The following is an 18,208-nucleotide window of genomic DNA, read 5'->3' on the forward strand; positions in this document are numbered from 1 at the left end:
ACCCTATAGAAGCGAATGCGGAAGCACAAACTGGAGAACGAATTTTTGGCACGACGATCGTGGACGCGAACGTGAACGCGAATCTCTCCAATCGTTCGCTTCGTGGCGACTAAAAAAGTATCGTGGGACGAGAAGCTGCCTTATCTACCAATAACGAATGGGACACGATTCCTCCGACCTCCTAGATGGACTTTCGTCGTAAACGAAGAGACCAAGAATTCAGGAATTCGGAGGCAAGAGACGCCCGTTGGAATAAACAAGGGACACAGGGGGTTGGGATTGAAAGGTAGAACCCTCAGAGATGATGATAGCGCGATGCTACCACCACCCGCCGCTTTCAAACTCGCGTAATTAACCGACGAACGATACTATGGAGCAGGTGAAGCCGAAAGGTGACTCTCAACGAACTGGTAGGACAAAATACTGGAAATATATCGATATCTTGTAACAAAAATTTCTTTTCTAAAATCGAGATAAAAATTAATAGGCGTGTACATTTTTAATATAGTTGAACGAGATATCGTTTGTTTTCTGAAGAAACTTCTACAAAAATCTTACAAAATTTCTCGTTAAAATGCCACGTGCTTATCCCAAGAGCGATACACGACATTCTAAAAGAAATTCCCAGTATACCGGGGCATTCCAAGCTCTGAAATACTCCTACGATCCAGAACTATCATACATCGACCTGCTTCCGCATTTGGTTAGCCGCTTCCCTTGAAGATTGCGCTTAATTCCACTCATAAGGCGCCCTTATCAACAAAGGACGTGGTCGGGAGGCGTCCGGAAATACAGAAGACGGTTTCTCGTCCGTTTTCCTTTCGATCGAGGATAACGATCTTCGGCAAATCGAAGCTGCAACTCCACCAACGTCTCCCAAACAGTTCATCGATACTCCTAACTAAGGAAACACTACTCTGAAAAACGAGAACGTCCCCTAAAGCAGACAATTCGTTGGATGAGAGTTTGTGATCGAATAAACTCTCGGTTTAAGACGTCGAATAGATTTAATAAAACCAATTTACATAAAAAAAAAAACAAAAAAAATACAATTGACACGTGCAAGAGATTCAGTGGCGCAGCGGCTGTTGGTTACCAGTGCTAAGAAGAAAGGGAGAAACGAAGGCTTTAAAAGGTAGATCGTGAACCAGATTGAGAACCCCTAGGAAGGGTCTCCGAGGATTCCGATGACGCCGAGGCTTTAGGAAGACGACCTACTTCGCTCGTTTGCATCAGACCCGAGGCGCTACCTTTTCCTTTTTTTCTCGTTCCCTTCAAGACTGCAGGTAGCCGTGAGATGACGTAATGCAACCGGCCAATCGTTGCAAAGGGCAAAGTCCCAGCCAAAGAGGCCGGTGTAACGTCGCGACTTTTCTTATTTCGCGGGCGAATGAGTGGAGAACCAATGGAAGAAAAAGAACTAGAGGACGATTCGCCGCGACCGAATGACACCCCTTCGTGCAACACCCTGTCACCTTGAAATCTCAATCTCGAGTTCGATGGGAATTCGTACGTTCAGAATGAACAAATCGAGACTGCAAAGCATCCTAAAATCGTCAGCACGCATTATTCGTCATCTTATCAAAGAACTTATGACCGTGTCGATGACCTTGCGTATGCAGATTCGACGAGCTTCGAAACTTTCTGTTCGTATAAATTCTAAGCAAGTAGTACAGTTTTCGAAGTGTACATGGTAGATATACAAATTTTACCCTCGTACACCCTCGTATAATAACCGGTTGCAGTAGGCGTCATTGGAGGCGTGCGCGCAAACTTAATTCGAGCGCGACAACGTTTGCCGCCTTTGCCATCGAAACCCGTTGTCAATCGTCATTAGTATTCGCCCATTCGTGGGATCGATCGTACAATTCTGCTCCGATCCGCGTATGATGACGCGAAATCGCGATACCAGATCGATCGAGGCGATAATCACGAGCCACCCCTCGGGCTAGTTCTTAAAAGTGACGAAGAGAAACCGGAAAACCGTTGAAAAATAACATAAAAATAACCGTAGGCCAATTAAATCTTATCGGTGCAGTTGGAACACGCTGATTAGACCTGATTGCTGATTATTTTCACGCGATTACGATATTTAACGCCTATCTAGCGATAACGGCGATCTGGTATCGACGCCCGGGAGCTAGAACTGATAATTATCGACTAACTAGTTACGGGTATATTCCTCGTCGATTTAGACGCTTGTATTCGCGGCTAGCGAGAATGTTGACGTTTCATGCTGAATAAATTACAGCCGACAGTCCGGAATCAGAACAAAATTATCGTCCTACAATCAGAGGAGAATTTAAGCACTTCCACAATTAATTGAAACTATTCATATCGCTATTCTCGTTCAGTGTTTTTTTTTTTGCTTCGATTATCAGAACACATGTATATTCCATCATTTTCCAGGATACCCTTTGGTCGGTACTGCGAAGTCGCATGAAAGTACCTTTTAAAGGCGGCGCAGCACAATGGAGAGAGTCCAAGAGACAGAATATAAGGCGAAGAAAAACTGTCGGTAGAATATGGAGGTCCCGCATGCGAAGGAGGAGGCGGAGGATGAAGAACAAGGCGAAGAAGTAGCAGCGAAGAGAATTTATTACCACGCGAGGCCGCGGGTCCCCGAAGAGAGGAGAAGAGCGAGCATAAGCAGTTAGGGTACCAGCACGAACAAATAACGGAGAGGTGGGAGGGCCACGATACCTACAAATGAGGGGCCAGCCAGAGGTCCAGCTTGTAACAGGTGTACGAAGCGAACCTCCGTGGATTGCCCTCTGCACCTGAGCCACGTGAAACTCGGATTTACGTCTGACAGCTAATGGCATAATTTTTTCGTTCGCCAGGTGAAGGTAAGGATTAATTAAAAGAAGCGTTCGAGATAGCGTGGAAGTGTTGCTTATGCGTCGACTCTGCCTGCTCTCGATACCAGTCGAATCTGACGATTTAAAATGCCCTGGCCGAATTTCAGGCAGAATAATTTATTACAAAAAAAAAAAATAGTTACTTACTCCCAGTACTATATATTTAATGTTAGGCGTGCAGGCGATTCGTTAATTTGTTCTTGAATATTAAAAATGAAAGGGTGCTCCAGACTTTTAAAGGACTGTATTCGTTCGCTACTATTAAAGTTACAAAAAGATCGTACGGTTTAAAACGCCCCGTTGACTTTAACGCAAAATAAAGTATTACAAAGTATACCCGCAGCTGAAAACCGACGCCGACGTCGCGTAATTACTCCGTGTTTCGTGCGGTAATCAGGGGGCTTCTCACTGGGCAGGTGTCGCAGCCAATTAATGAAGTAATAAAAACGCTTATTAACGGTATTATCTTGTTGGAAGCGACTCGTCGAAAGTGTTTTTACGCGACGTACCAACCAGCGACAAGGACAACGACGGAGCTGGCCAGTTTAACCCTCATGCTGGAGGAACTCTATCGTACAATTTATAGGGAATCCAGCTGAACAGATTTATAATTCGTTGACAAATCGTTATTTGTAAGCAAATTAAGTTTAATACATTGGATATACGCACATGTGTATGTTTTATAAAGAAATTAGACCAACAGCAAATAGAATATACGAACTTATCTGGATAAGAATTTCTCAGGGCTCCGAACAACGACCAACTTTTTGAGAACCTCTGATCGAAAAGGGACGTCAAGCGTGAGCCCACCTCAGGAACCAGAGGAACCAAAGATCCGATCGTCGATAACGGTGTCTCTCTCTATCTCCGTTCGTGCATACGAGAGTAGAAGGGTAAGGTGGTCGTTCCTCCTCATTTTCGGTCGAAGGTGCGTGGTTGGTCATCGATATCCCGATGCATTTCTCCCCCTCGCCCCTTCCCACGGCCATATCTGTCTACCCACGCGCGGTCGAGGCCAAATACCTGTTGGCGCGGATCGAATAAAAGGGAAAAGGGAACAGCACGAAGACAACGGGCGATGACGAGAGTGCGGAGAAACAAGGACGAAGAGGAGACCACGTCGTTCAGGAGACTCGTTAACTCCGGTAGCCGAGGCTCTTTGGCGACTTCGCGATCGCGACAGGTACGTACACCTACTTAACGACCTGGCCCAACCCAGCTACCTGTTCGACCATAGAGAACGATCGTTCTCCTAGCGCCAGGCGATCGTCCAAGGCGATGGTTACGGAAGCCGCTAGCACCGATCGAGAAAACCATCGAGTAACCGTTGGCAATAATCAGGTCGAAGACCGTCCAAGGGATGAACACAGTCAGGGAATGAACTGACCACGAATAGCGGCGGTAAATCGCCTCTGACAAATAACTACGTCGGGACTCGTCCTGGTGCCGGCGTTATTTTAATTAGCTTATTTATTTGCTTTACGTTTTTATGATGCATAATTGCAATAGTACTGGACGTAAAAGTGCGCGACAGAAGGGATGCGGAATAATTGACGTTGTAAAAGCTGATCTCGGAACTTCTTATAACCGAGAACTAACAACTAAATGACAGACTAAGCTGGAAAGGAATGAAACGCGTAAGAAGACGGGTAAGTGCGGCATCCGATTCCGTCACGGTTCTTCGATATTTTAATGCCCTTGATTACTATGATCAAGAACGGTTTAGTGAGAATATTGTATATTTTACTTTCCGCGAAATGTGTACTTTGAATCATCGTTGCCACGGATGTGGCATCCGTGCCTACAGATTCCAGTATCCTCCATCGTTTATCCTAAATCCTATCATTTGTGGTACATTCGAGTTTTTCGATATAAACGAGTTACTTAGAGAGAACTGCTTTCATCGCGTATAAATAGAATACAATACAACAGATCTACAATTGTTAAACCATTGATGCAAGGGGAAACGATTAATCATATTTCTCCTATACTTATTTGTAATTATGATAGACTCTTTATTCCATATTCTGCTTGTACGTGACTTGCAGATTCAGGAATGCTCGTTCAACTTGTCGATATGCACCCTAGTCAATGAACAGGGTCGAGGGATTCACAGGATCGCACGTGTGCGGGTCGCGGCACGGCACAGCCTCTGAAACGAGATGCGCGACCTTGAACTCCAACTTCAGGGTCGATCGATAGGCGCCACGCGCCTCTCCTGACCTATATAGACACCAGGAATTCCGGGAGAGAGCGCAGCGTCGGGACAACGCGTGACTCTCCGCGCTTGTACCGTTCTCACGATCCGCGGGGTGATACGTCCGTTCGATACCGCGCGTTAAAGGGATACGTTCTCGCGGGCGAAATTTAAAGCCGCCATAACTTAAAGACCGACTTTAATATCCCACCTGCCTTTAACGTATCGCGCCGTCACGAAAGTTCCGCGAATTCTAGGGCTTTGTTTGTTTCTTTATTTACTTTATAAGGATGTGTTACCTGTTTTATATTCATTTCTGCGGTTTTTTTTCATCAATCCTTAACCCTTAAACGCCCTAAGTTCCAAATTCGATACCGGACTTTTAAATCGAATTGTACACTTGCAATTGGTTTGTTTTTAATATTTAGCTGTATGTATGTTACCATTGCATAATGTTCTTTTGAATAACAGTTAAAAAAATAAAAGTCAGTTGACAAAATTATTTAAATAATAAATACATTGATATTTTTTTAATTCTTCTTTGGAAAATCAGACTTCTAAGGGTTAAGGCTCATTACCCTCCCTTATAGCTCGGGTACCTCGGGGTCACTAAGCCCCCGTACTGTAACTGCTGTCAAGTATATACTGCTATCAGCCCCTGAGGAGTTTCAATTTTACCTGGAATAACAACACATTACCCATCGGAATCTGTCCACAATATTTGTTAGCTTCTTCATAGTTCATTTATATTCCAGTTCAACTTGATATTTTTTGTAAAAATTGATGTCACTTCGACCTCTAATTACCAGGACGTATCATGTATTCATCGACAAGGATCCTGTAGCGTTTATCCTGAAAGGATATCAACCGCCCGAAGCCAGCAGTCGAGGGAGTCTCGAATCTTATCGCCTTTAGCCCACGAGACCTGATATTTTCGCCAAACGGAGTAGCACGATCGCGAAAACCGGTGCAGAGACAAATCTTCCTGTCCCGAGATAGCAAAGTCAATCGAGCTTGGCAGCTAAACGTGCGCGTGGGCGTTAATTACCCCGTTAAAACCAGCTCGCGTTAGTGGGAGTATTAACACGAGACGTGGGCACGAAACGTCGACAGATACGACTATCGCCGCGACTCGTTGCGAGTATATTACACCGCTATACACAGCGATATAGACACGGTTCTCTCGCTTTTTTTCTATTTACTTTTATTTTCGTTGTTAGTCGATGCAAAACCACCCGTATCCCGGCCAGTCCCGCCAATCGATGGCGAGCAATAGATCATTTCTGCGCGGTCAATGACCGCTGTATGTTACAAAACTGAAATTTAGATCGGCTCGATCGTAAATCACGGGCAAAAATTAGATTTCTGCATGATCGATGCAGGCTCGCGTCAGGCCCGAGCTTAAACAGTAGCCTATCTCGTTTTTCGTCTCAACACTTATATTGCTACCGTAACGATGTGGCAATATATTTAAGATCATTTGAGAGTGTACTACCGTTACCTACATTTTCAACAGTCCACGAATGCGAGATTCCGAAGAGTTCGAGTGAAAGCACCCTTCGATAGAATCACCCAACCGGAAGGAACTAGTTCGACGATAGAACGATTAATTAAATCGACACGCTGCCCGGTCCAAACTAGCCCGGGTCTCGTTAAAAGCAGCCACTCATTAACTCGAAACAATGCTCGCCGTGAAATCTACATAATAACATACCCGACTTAAATACCGTTTCTCGACGGAGAACGCGGTTTACACTGGAACGTGGATCGCAAAGCTTGGTTCCCGTTTGCGCTTAAGGAACGCTCCTGTAATTTGAAGCGCTCCTCGTCATTTACACGGAAACAAGACTGAGATTCGCGGTGCTTGGAAACGAGTTCAAGAACAATTAAGCGCAAATGTATCTATTACGAAATGGATGGGAATACATATATGTATTCGGTATTACACGCGTATTTCAATTACAAAATCGTTCGAATGTGCCCATTCCTGATCGTGACGCGACTCACGCACCGCATAAACGCATGCCCCGGACGGAGATCGGAGGCTGGCACAGTTTCTGCCTGCACGAGAGAATGCGATATTGATTTCCAGAGGGGAAGCACGACGAGACGAGATAGTCCTCGGTGAGCATCCTAGCGTGCAACCCGACCAACCTGCCGACTGGCTGGCTGGCCAGCGCGCGGAGATGAATTCACGGTCAAGGTCGACGGAACAACCCCTCCTCGGCTCTTCTCTCGCGCAACCCTCGCTTTCAACCACCGGCCACGCTGCTAGGCAAATCTCCGTGCAACCCGTCACGGTACGGTTAACAACTCTATCCTCTACCTCCGCGTTATCGCTGCTTGATATCTTCTCGAAACTCCACCCCTTTCGCGTATCGTATGCTCATAATGCGCGCATATGCGCGTCAGCGGATCGTGAGATCCGAACGGTCAGATAAAAATGAACATACTTTAATCGGTGCGAATTAAGGAAGTAGTCATGCCTTAACATTATCCTCCATTTTTCTTTCTACATCGAGACGTTTCCTTGAAATATTACAGTTGAACACAAATACCGAATGTAGAAAATGAGTCGATATCGATTTCGAAATTTCGAGGTAACATTGATCGAGGGAAAACGCTAGGTCACGTGAAAATTATCTGATTTGACCACCCCCCCCCCCCTTAAAAAAAGCTCGCACCGTTTCTGTTATCCCACATCAATCGAGACTTCCTGGGAAACAAAGTCGAACGCCGGCGCCGGTGGAGGAGAAAGGTGGAATTAACATAACGGTGAACGTTGACGCCGTTCGACGCAAGAAATGAAAATTTATGCTGCGCCGGCGTAGAGACAGATTCACGAGGACAATAATTCGACGATCCACGACGCCCGAGGACACGGAGAGAAGAAACCTGGAGAAACAGACAGGATTTACGCAAGCGTGTGCTTTCCACGTGATACTCGTCGTGGATCGACCCAGGGACAACGCGGATAAAATATCGTCGAAAGGGATTGGTCATATGTTAACCAGCGTTACACCTGCGAGTCGATGAAGAAACTTCACGGACAGCCACCCACGCAGCGGTCCGCTCGGCGCCATTACCGCTTCTCGGCGAATTAAACCGACAATGACTCGCGCAACTTCAGGATGCGTGGATTTTATTAAAATTTTTTCGCGGCAGCATTTTTTATTCAGATGTGTATGTACACAATAACAATATAATGTATATGTGTACAATAATCACAATAACTGACTGTAGCGAGATCACGTCGCAGTAAGGGTATCATAAATAAAAACTGTAACCACGAGCGTGAATATTTTGCATTCTATCCAGTTAGCTAATTTAATTTAATAGCGTGTGAACACGCCACGATACGAATGCTTTCTGCTTTTCTTCATTTTTGACACGCAAAAACGGGCTGAACTTTCCAAATTTTACTGTTTTTAAAGAAATCAAGGGAAATGAAAACAAAATTAAATCCAAACTAGAAAGTTATTTGAAAATTTGGAGATCAGGTTATTTGGAGACACGAAGAGAATGCAGAGAAACGCTAGACACGAAAGACACGCTTACTTGAAACGTGTTAACGCCTAATCGACCTCGAGTACCGTTCGTAACCTAAATTTTGTCCCGCGTTTTTCACCTGGCACCGCCTCGTTTCTCGCGGGTCAGACGTATCATTCCCAACTTTTCCACCGTCGATGTTGTTTAGTTCATTTGATCATTAAACTAACAATGCCGAGTGTCCTTTATGCAGCGATTACAATTCGAACGTAATAGCCTCTAGCGCGAGCTACGAGACCGTCGAAGCTGCAATTTGCATCACATATCTCTCGAATGCGTGTACACTCTTTGTACACGCAGGTGACAATTCACGACGTGTATCATCGCGTGAGATTTGCTCTCGCATACCATTAGCATAATGGTCGATCATTACGACCGGCGTCATCCGATTACCGTGGGCGTACGCTCGAAATTGCGAACAACGGGCGAAGTTGTTGAAAGGACGACAGAATGTCTCGATATTCAAACTGTAAATCCCCCTCTTTAACGCTGAAGAACTCTGCGATCAGCCATAATCACAGAACAACTCGTTACTATCGATAAATTAAACTGCTGAGGAATGGTCTACTCTGTATTTCGAAATTTGCATACGAATTGATATCACGGGAGAAAACAAAACATCTCAAGAGGTCAAATTTTCGCAACTTTGTCCAACATTATATCCTAGAACGTTTCCAACTCCACGAGTATCGAACGGGGGATCGTTGAATCGTCAATCGGCGGCCATTACGATTGTCAACGATCAACACCGTCATCTTTGTTATCCTCTCCGTATTTCATGGCGCGCATCGTCGATTGGCTACCGAGATGGGCGCAGATACAGGACCCGATCTCATCGAATCGACCGATGGAATCGCAACGCGAGACCTCGCCCGATGCGTATCTCGCGAACCGTGTGCATCCGTACCGCGGACCGAACGGAACAAGTACGCCTGGCAGCACTCGATATCGGTCTGCAACAGTGATTCTTAACCACTGTGCCGCGGTACACCGTCAGGATACTTCGAAGGAGGCTACACCGTGCCTCGAATATTCACGAGCAGATCTAATTCATATAGTCCTTCAGTCAAACAGGGATATTCCTTGATACTTATGAATCTGATTGTTACAGAAAGAAACTGTTATTTAGAAAGAGAACTTAGATGTTTCTAAGGTGTCTGTATTTGTGAAATTCAAAGAAATTCAATGTTCTAAAAAATTGTAGAATATGGTTCTTCAAAGTGGAGCCATTTCGGTATCCTTGGCTTTTATAAATGAATTCTAATAGCCACACTCCTGCGAGCCAATAAAATGGTTGTCATTTTTTTCAAATCTTGACATGTGCCACGAAGAATCTTCTAAGGCGTGCGGCATGCTTAAAAAGGTGAAGAACCACTGGTCTATAGGTATAGGTAAATGGCCAAGTGGATGACTACGGGCGTTTGATTAAGCGCGGTAGCTGCGCAGCGGCGAGCTACCGGGCGAGCAGCGCTCGTTCGCGCAATTACGCCAAATGGATTTCCTAATTGCGGCGCCGCGCCACAAGAGATTGCTCATGTTCGAACATCCCGCACGAACGAACGAATCGGCAACGATCCCGATACCGGTCCCGATCGTTTTCTCTTTCTCTTCTTGCGGCCAGCGTGGGTCTGCGGCCGCCCGAGGAAGACGTTCATTTCATCCGTGGATCCGGTTCAATCAGCCGGGATCGATTTATCGACACCACGCGAATTCGCCTTGCTACAACCTCCGTGGAAAACCAGACACAGAACGAGTTAGGGCTTCATCGGACCATCAATTTTCCCTTACTCGATACACAGTCGGTAGACGTAAATATTGCAAAAAAAAAAAACATCGTTCATCCATAAAGTCGCGAACCATTAACTAAGTACATTCTTAACAAGTATATGTGTATTCTTACGAGAGATTTCCCGAACCGAAAGGCTCGAACATCGCTGGAGGATGTTTTTATTCGTTGTCTGTTACTTGAATAGAGGGTTGCCAATCTCCGATGGGAATCGGGCATAAGTTTTCGCGAACGCCCCTGTAGGTCGTGAGCATCGACGGGAGACGAGAGAACCGGGCAAACGACAAGCCCTGCGCGTAATCGTCTTCGGATCCGAGCCACGTATAATCTTATCGGCGAAGATAGCGCGCACTTTAATCCTCGCTTATTCTATTTCTGCGCGGCGACTGTTCCCGCCGCGATGAAAAGAGCAAGAGGGCTCTTACGAGAGACGAGGGAAGGGGCTGGAGACAGGGGGAAGATTGCAGGGGCTGCATCAGGGAGCGCACCGAAAGGGCCTTGGATCTGCATAGCAAATTGGCGATCGATATACGGTCACCGTACGGGGAATCGCGCGAGCCTCGAATTAAAGCTTATAACTTTCATGTCCGGCGCAATGTATCATTATGCGCAGGACGGCCCTGGTCTTGATGCAGCTGCCCGCATGCGGCGCGTAAGCAACGCTCAAGCGACCGGCGGGCGCGAATATGTGCATAAAGCACGATAAATCGTCGGCGAAGATACGGATCGACGAATGACAAGTCGCCCGATGGGCGGCGCTCCGCGATCTTTTTCGCTGGTACGACCTCTGAGAAGATCGGTCCCAAGTAGGGTTACCTACCAACCGTGCTCGTTTCAGATCACGTTTACTCCATTTCAGCCAATAAAATGTACTCGTCTCGCTCACCGAAGCTGACCGTACCATTTTTAAAATGACAAATTTTTATTTCATTTACTATTTCACGTCTCCTATTTGTATTATAAGGTTTTTTTAAACACGATTCAATTACGAAAGACACGATATCCGATAACTTTTCAATTTTACATAGACTTCACGCTTTCCACGTAATTTAATATTCGATTAGTGTTTCTATAATTATTCAGAATTAACAAGCGTGTAAATACATAAAACGTAGCGCTGATTTTATACGAGCCAGGCATTGCGAAGGGCGTGTATCTACACTCTGTGCAAATGACTTACAATGAGACCAGAATTAGACCAATGGAACGGAGAACGGTGACCAATGGAACGCAGGGATACGTTGGCACGCCTGTCGTGCAAGTCCAGACGTCCGCGTTGCGCTAACACAGCGCGCAAAAAACGCTGTCGCTAGAATGTAGCGGTAACAGTGCCCCTCGTTGATATATTAACGATTCACGGCGTGGAAAAAGAAGAAGAAAAAAAAAAAAGAAAGGAAAAAATAATCGAGTTCGAGTGGCGTTTTATGGAGTCAACGAGCAAAAACAATATTTTCTCGCGGCGCGCAGAAGCACACGCCAGTAGCAACCACCTGGAAGAGCACTCGAGAAGGATCGACAAGAAACGTTTTTGTTGTTCTGCGTGTTTGCAAACGAAACCGGACAGCCGTGACACCTGACACCTGGTGCACTGTCTCGCGTCGTCTCTCTTTCTCACGCGACGAAACAGCGCTGACTTGTCGTTATATAGGGCCGATTAAAACAATAGAGTCATGGTTCGCACGATTAGCGTTGCGTTGACCACTGCGAACGTCAATAAACTCTGATTGCGTTTCCACGTCAGAGAACACGTTATTTTGTTCGATTAAACAACTTTATTTCAAAAATGCTCGTGTTTTAATCGATTTGAAATGAAATAATCGAGCATCGAATGTTATTCTGTCAAGATCTTCCCGGAGCTGTAAGATTGTTTTACTTGAAAATACTAGTAAACGAAGCAAGCATCCCTTGACTTAAAAGTTCGAGATTTCAGTGGCAATAATTTAAGTCTGAAGATGTCAAACCCGATGAACGGTAGTTCTAATTTTGAACACTCGCGAGTTCCTATCCAGACAGATTTAGATAAATTTGTACATCTGCGTTATGACGAAACAAGCAACGAAGACGCGACGGAAACGTGGGTGAAAAGGGTGAACTAAATTCAGATCTGCTCCGCGAACTTCGTTTTACGCGGGGGGAATTTTTAGTCGAACGGTTGCGCGGGGTGCTCGTATGCGAGTAACATCGACACAAAGGATTAGCACGCGTACGTCACGCTTAGCACGCGCATCAAAGTCACGAGCCGTGAAGGGACACGCGTAAAAGAGATTGGTCGTAGCAGATCGTTCTACGTGGCTGAGCTGACGCGCGTGTTCGCTCCACTTCCGACATTAAGCCACCCTCGCACGTGTGACGCTGCAGGTACATACTGTACGAGCAACAGAGCTTTCCGACAAAGTAACGGAGACAGTGTGATTGAAATGTTTAGAAGTAGGGTTTCGAGGAATACCTGCATACCATGATTGCGCGTCAACCCTATATGCGTATAGGGTAAGTCTACCCTCCTAAATTCAAGCGTACACCTGTCGATCTATCGTCGCTCTACTCAAACTAATTTTATCGTATACTCGCTTCGTACCTTAAACATACATCTTCGATGAATTAATTTGTGCACCTGAGGCTATTAAACCCAGAAATAATTAATTAATTATCGTGCATGGAATCTGGATCTTATTTAAATTTTTGTAATAATTTAGTAAGTGAACTCATTTTATGAGGACATAAAGGGTCGAACAAATTTAAATTTAAAATATATGCTTAACACGATTCCTTTTTACATGCTAAGTAAACACTTCTCGACTTGTTTTAAGAGGTAGACTCGAACTTTTCCCACCCACAATACGAACATATTTATACTAAGACTATTCAAAACTGTCTCTACCCTGACGAGGATCAAAGCACAAGATTTAACTTGAATTTGAATTGTAATATTTATTAGGTTGGAGATGAATCAAATTCAAGAATCGAAACGTAATAATTTCTAGAGAAAGAATCGTCTTCGCATGGACAGTTTGATCTGTCGATGGTAAATTTAAACGAGTTTATAAATTCAGTTACGTCGTCGTAGAAGGGAAAAGGTCGAGCGTAAAAAGAGCTGTTCGTACGCGTTCGCCCTAACGCGCGCATCCGCTCTACTTCCGACGCTCAGCACCGCGACGCTCCAACGAGCCTGGGGCGCAACGATGCTAAACCGCCCTCGCACGCGACGATGGGAAGGCGAGTTGTGGTGACACGGATTATAAACGCACTCCTCAGAGGGTGAACAAAAAAAGAGGCTTTGATATCAACTATTGGCTTATTTACTAAACTGTTTTCACATCAAACTTTATTTTCGTGTAATTGTACGTATCGGAGCAGTGGCGCGTTATACACTTGCACAGGGCGTAAGACAAAATATAACGTGTCATTGTTTTAAATTCGATCCTAATTTGTGACTAAAGTAGGATCTGTCACATATATTTAAAAAAAAAAAGTGAATAAATATACAGTGATTGAATTTCAACATATTCTTTATTCATTTTTTCTTTCGATGGGACCTCGACACCCACTATATCTTCGACTCCATAAAGGAATAACATCCCACTGAACACACGAGTTTCGATTCGATGGATTCGTCGATTCGTATCGATAATTACATTGTAAAGATTTAACGATCGTCGAAAAACCCTGTCGCACGGACACTTGACATCACAGATAACGCGTGGATCTCTTCGAAGCGATTTACGTCAATATCAACATTACGTGATATTGACTATAGTACAATAATTATTTGCCATTTTTTTTAATCAATGAGATAACATTTTTGTATGTACACATACATCATTGATATATATCGTATCGTTTATACAACAAAAATTGTAATCTCAGGTATTATTTGAAATAATGAACTCCGAGAGTCATCTTTACTCCGATTATAAAGCAAAAAAAAATCACAATGTAACACGTACTCTTATCTCGAAACTTTCAATTGTCGTTTACGCTAGACTTTATTGAATCACATGTTTCAATTTGGCAAGCTATAACACATTTTAAAAAGTGACAAATAATTATGTTGCACTCGAACGAAAGAAACTCGCCTAGCAGTGGCTTACCTGGTGGTCGTTAAAAGCTCCCGCGCATCCGATGCTCTCGAAATTCAACTCCTTCCAGGGTGTGACACTTAGAAAGGCTCGACGGGCGCTTTGTAGGTAACTAGCGACGGCAATAATGTCACGAATCACAGAGGCAGGCACTAAACTTACTCGAACGAAAAGCGTTCGTTATCACAGCCAGCGATCATCTCCGGCCCGTCGCAACGAGTTTCTTCCACGGACGGCAACACAACCCGAGAGATAATAATACGGCTAACATTAAACAACAAATCAACACCAATCCTCCGTTGATCGATCGCGATCGAATATCACACACAATACGCGTCTTATCATTCGTTTCGTTTTCCTATCTGTCGGCAGCAGCACCGGCACACGTCTCCGTCTATCGACTTAATTTACTCCTGTCGAAGAAATGGCACTACGAACAACCCGGAGGATCTACAGATTCCCCTCCGATCTAGACGATCGATCGTCACGGAAAGCGTATCCTTCGCTCGGTGAACACACGTTTGTGCGCACGCACTTCCCAGTTCTGTTCGCGAGCACAAACACGCTCCAATTACGTTTCGTAAATAATATACAACCAGGCACATCGGAATCACAGACTTCTTCGGTCCCCCGTCGGTATCCAAAACCGATCGTGCGTTTCTTCGGATCACAATTCCGACGACAATCGAACCGTATGTATCCTACAGCGATCGGTGGGTTTTCGTGTTCGATCGCGTGCGAGTCAACCCTCGTACTCCGATTTGCGTACAAGCTGACAAGAGAAGGGTGGTACGCGACACGCTGCCACGATTCGTCTCTTCTCTCCTCGCGTTATCTCTAAACTCTGTCGGTCAAATGGTTTTGTTTGATCGCTGTTGCTTGTCTCGAGTGCGGCGACTGTGAACGAGAGTGGTGGAAAGAGAGAATCTGAGAGAGGCGTTGCGTACATACACACATATATATAGATATATATATATATATATATGACGACACACCGACCCTTCCAGTAGCGCGGTCTCGCGCCGACTGCGAGGCTACGTCGACTCGCGGGTTTCACCTTCGGCCGTGTTCGACTCCCTCGCCCCCTCTCTCAAGCTCCATCTCTCTCTTCCACCACACGTGTGCAGGCGGCATCCCCACCGATACCCGTGTGTGCGAACCTTAACTCCCCTTCTCTCCCCACTACTCAACCCGTGCCAACTACCCCCACCGCCGATGATGTTCGGGAAGACTCGCCCCTCTTCGTGTACGCATCGGCCTAACCGAGCTTGATAAGCGCGAGGTGGGCGCACGTACACTATCACTTCCGAGTGCACCTACGTGAATGGAACCACGCCTATCCCCCTACCCTCGTTCGCGCCACCGACCACCTCGTGCTGTTTTTACCGGCAAGGTAACCGATTGCCAGACAGAGATGGAGAACCGTGGATTCGTTCCGCGGTAGAGAAGGAACGAGACGACAGAGAGGGAAGTCTCTTTTACTGGTTTCTCCGCTCGGGACTGCCCACGCGACTAGGGTGCGTGCTTGCGCGCGCAAAAGCTCTTCGATAGGGAACGTCGCGACGTACGCGTTGGACGCCGAGAATCCTAGGAATTAACGGGGATCGGTGCGTTTCTTGCGCGTCACGACCAAGTGAGTAGAACCGGTGGCATCCATTTTTGCCTACCGCGGTTTTTTATCAGCTGCGTGCAACAAGCGTGCGTTCGAGAGGTCACGTGACCGCGTTTCTTTTTTACTTCGACCGCGTTCGTAGGTAAACACAGAATTCGATGACACCAGCGACCACCCCTGCAATCGTGAAACGTTCATAGAACACGTTTTTCGACGCTTTATCTTTCGGAGTCTTTTTAGTTACACTTTTTTTTTTTTCTTACGCGCGAAAAGTGTTAGCTCTAGCCCGTACAATGTACACAGTAGGCGTAAGTAAGTACTCGGCGACTTCTTCCTGGCGATCTTCGATAAAAATGTCTAACGCGTCTCGCCTCCTCTATGACTTTCGTAAACAAAAGTCCCTTGAGATATTGACACGTGGTTAAGGTTCTAGCCACGCTTTAGACACGTGTCCACTATGTCGAGAGTACTCGCTAAGTAGTCGGCTCGACCATTTGAATTTTTTCTAGACGCTGGTATTTACCTTCTTTTTTTCTCTTTTTTCTTAACGGAAGAACCGACGTGCCGGTCCAATACCGCACGGAGAACCGTAAAGTGCAGAATACTCGAGTCGATTTATTTTAGGAGCTCGTGTGCCGTGAAATATATTCAACGCCCGTTCACTTCATTTTCCAACAAGTTTTCCACGTTGGTATTAACAGAGTATGCTACCCCTGCTAGTTTAACCCTTTGAGTGCCAAAGGAAATCTTCATACATATCCGAGAAATGCCAGACAATTTTAAGCAAAGATGCATGATTGTAAATAAAAATGTATATATTTCGTGGACACGTTTTAGCTATTTATTTCATATAAAGTACCGTGTCGTTAAATTGTGTTTCTTAAAAGAAAAATGAAACTACGGAACGTAAATATATTCGAGAATTTAATCGATTTATTTTTTCATTTTTCTTGCGGTTCCAGAGGGAGGGGGGCAAGAACGTCATCTTCCGTTGGGAGAGAAGCCGTACTTTTCTTTTCTCGCAAGCGACTTTCACGTCACGACGAATCCCACACGCGCTATACGCGCATTGTCACGCACGCCTTCCAAGGTTTCCGAAGTTGCACCTGGGTCGAGCGTGTACCCACCTTTTCCGCAAGAAAAAGATCCTTACCCAAAGGCACGCACGCACGAGATGATCCAGCTGTTTGATCTTTGCCACGCGCTCCCTTTTTATTCCGTATCTCGAGGGGTAGGGGTGGCTTCTTAACCGGCATCTGCGTTTACACAATCTTCGCGCGATTGTTAAATTGTCGGATCGCGAGCCACGATCGATCTTCTGTCGCGCTGTGTTTAGATAACGGACGTGTTAAGGGTCGTAAATATCCGGTGATCGATAACAATGTCGAATTTTAGGAAGAGGATTAAGGTTTACGAGTGAAAGTTACGAGGGATGAACCAAGGATAAAAAGTGTTATTAGTTGAGAACTTTTATCCTCTACAATTCGTTTCTATTTGACTCTTTGGGTGCATCCCTTTTCATTTTTGTGTTGGAGTATAGTCTCAACCAGAATGGGTAACTTTCTTTCCTGCTAAATAATAACTCTTCCCTATTAAAATTGTAAGCATGAGAATATTCTTTGATCGTTAGAAGACGAACGCGTAGGCAGTCCGACGAAAGACGCGTTCACGCAAGATACACTGCGGAGAAAAGGGCCCACGACAGGCCCGTACAAATCCCAAAATAAATGTCATCGTGTATCATCGTGGTAACGTAATCCCGGATCGCGAAGACAAATGGCGGCAGAATACGATACGATGCACCGCGGTCGGTCGTCCGAGATGAGGAGACTTCTCATTCCACGTATTTAAGTACATACCGCGACGAAGGTCCGTAGGACGCGTTAGGTCTGTCCTTCTCTGAAGCGGGTGTGGGCACAAAAGAGGATCGAGAAAAAGGAAACGAGCGGTACGTGTGTCACCAATAGCGCGTGATCCACGAAGGACGGACGATGACTTCTCTTGGAGAACGAGCAGGATCGGCTTTCGTTCTAATCTCGTTATAATGGTAACGCGACTCTTCAACGCATCGCGAGTATCCATACAGATCCCAATTAGAATTTCACACCGCATGAAATATTTTAATGT

The 18,208-nt window shown here is 45.4% G+C and overlaps 1 protein-coding gene and 1 long non-coding RNA gene across 2 annotated transcripts in view; both read right to left on the reverse strand.

Annotated features, from left to right (window-relative positions):
• Positions 1-17,203, reverse strand: part of LOC128895070 (uncharacterized) — a 78,339-nt gene extending 61,136 nt beyond the window's left edge. The window contains exon 1 of the long non-coding RNA XR_008461687.1: positions 14,482-17,203. This is a non-coding gene — a long non-coding RNA (uncharacterized LOC128895070). The remainder of the gene's footprint in view (positions 1-14,481) is intronic.
• Positions 1-18,208, reverse strand: part of LOC128895057 (uncharacterized) — a 58,055-nt gene that overhangs the window by 29,970 nt on the left and 9,877 nt on the right. The window lies entirely within an intron of this gene.

The sequence above is a fragment of the Hylaeus anthracinus genome, unplaced genomic scaffold, assembly GCF_026225885.1.
Source record: "Hylaeus anthracinus isolate JK02 unplaced genomic scaffold, UHH_iyHylAnth1.0_haploid 4, whole genome shotgun sequence".
NCBI classification, from domain to species: domain Eukaryota; kingdom Metazoa; phylum Arthropoda; class Insecta; order Hymenoptera; family Colletidae; genus Hylaeus; species Hylaeus anthracinus.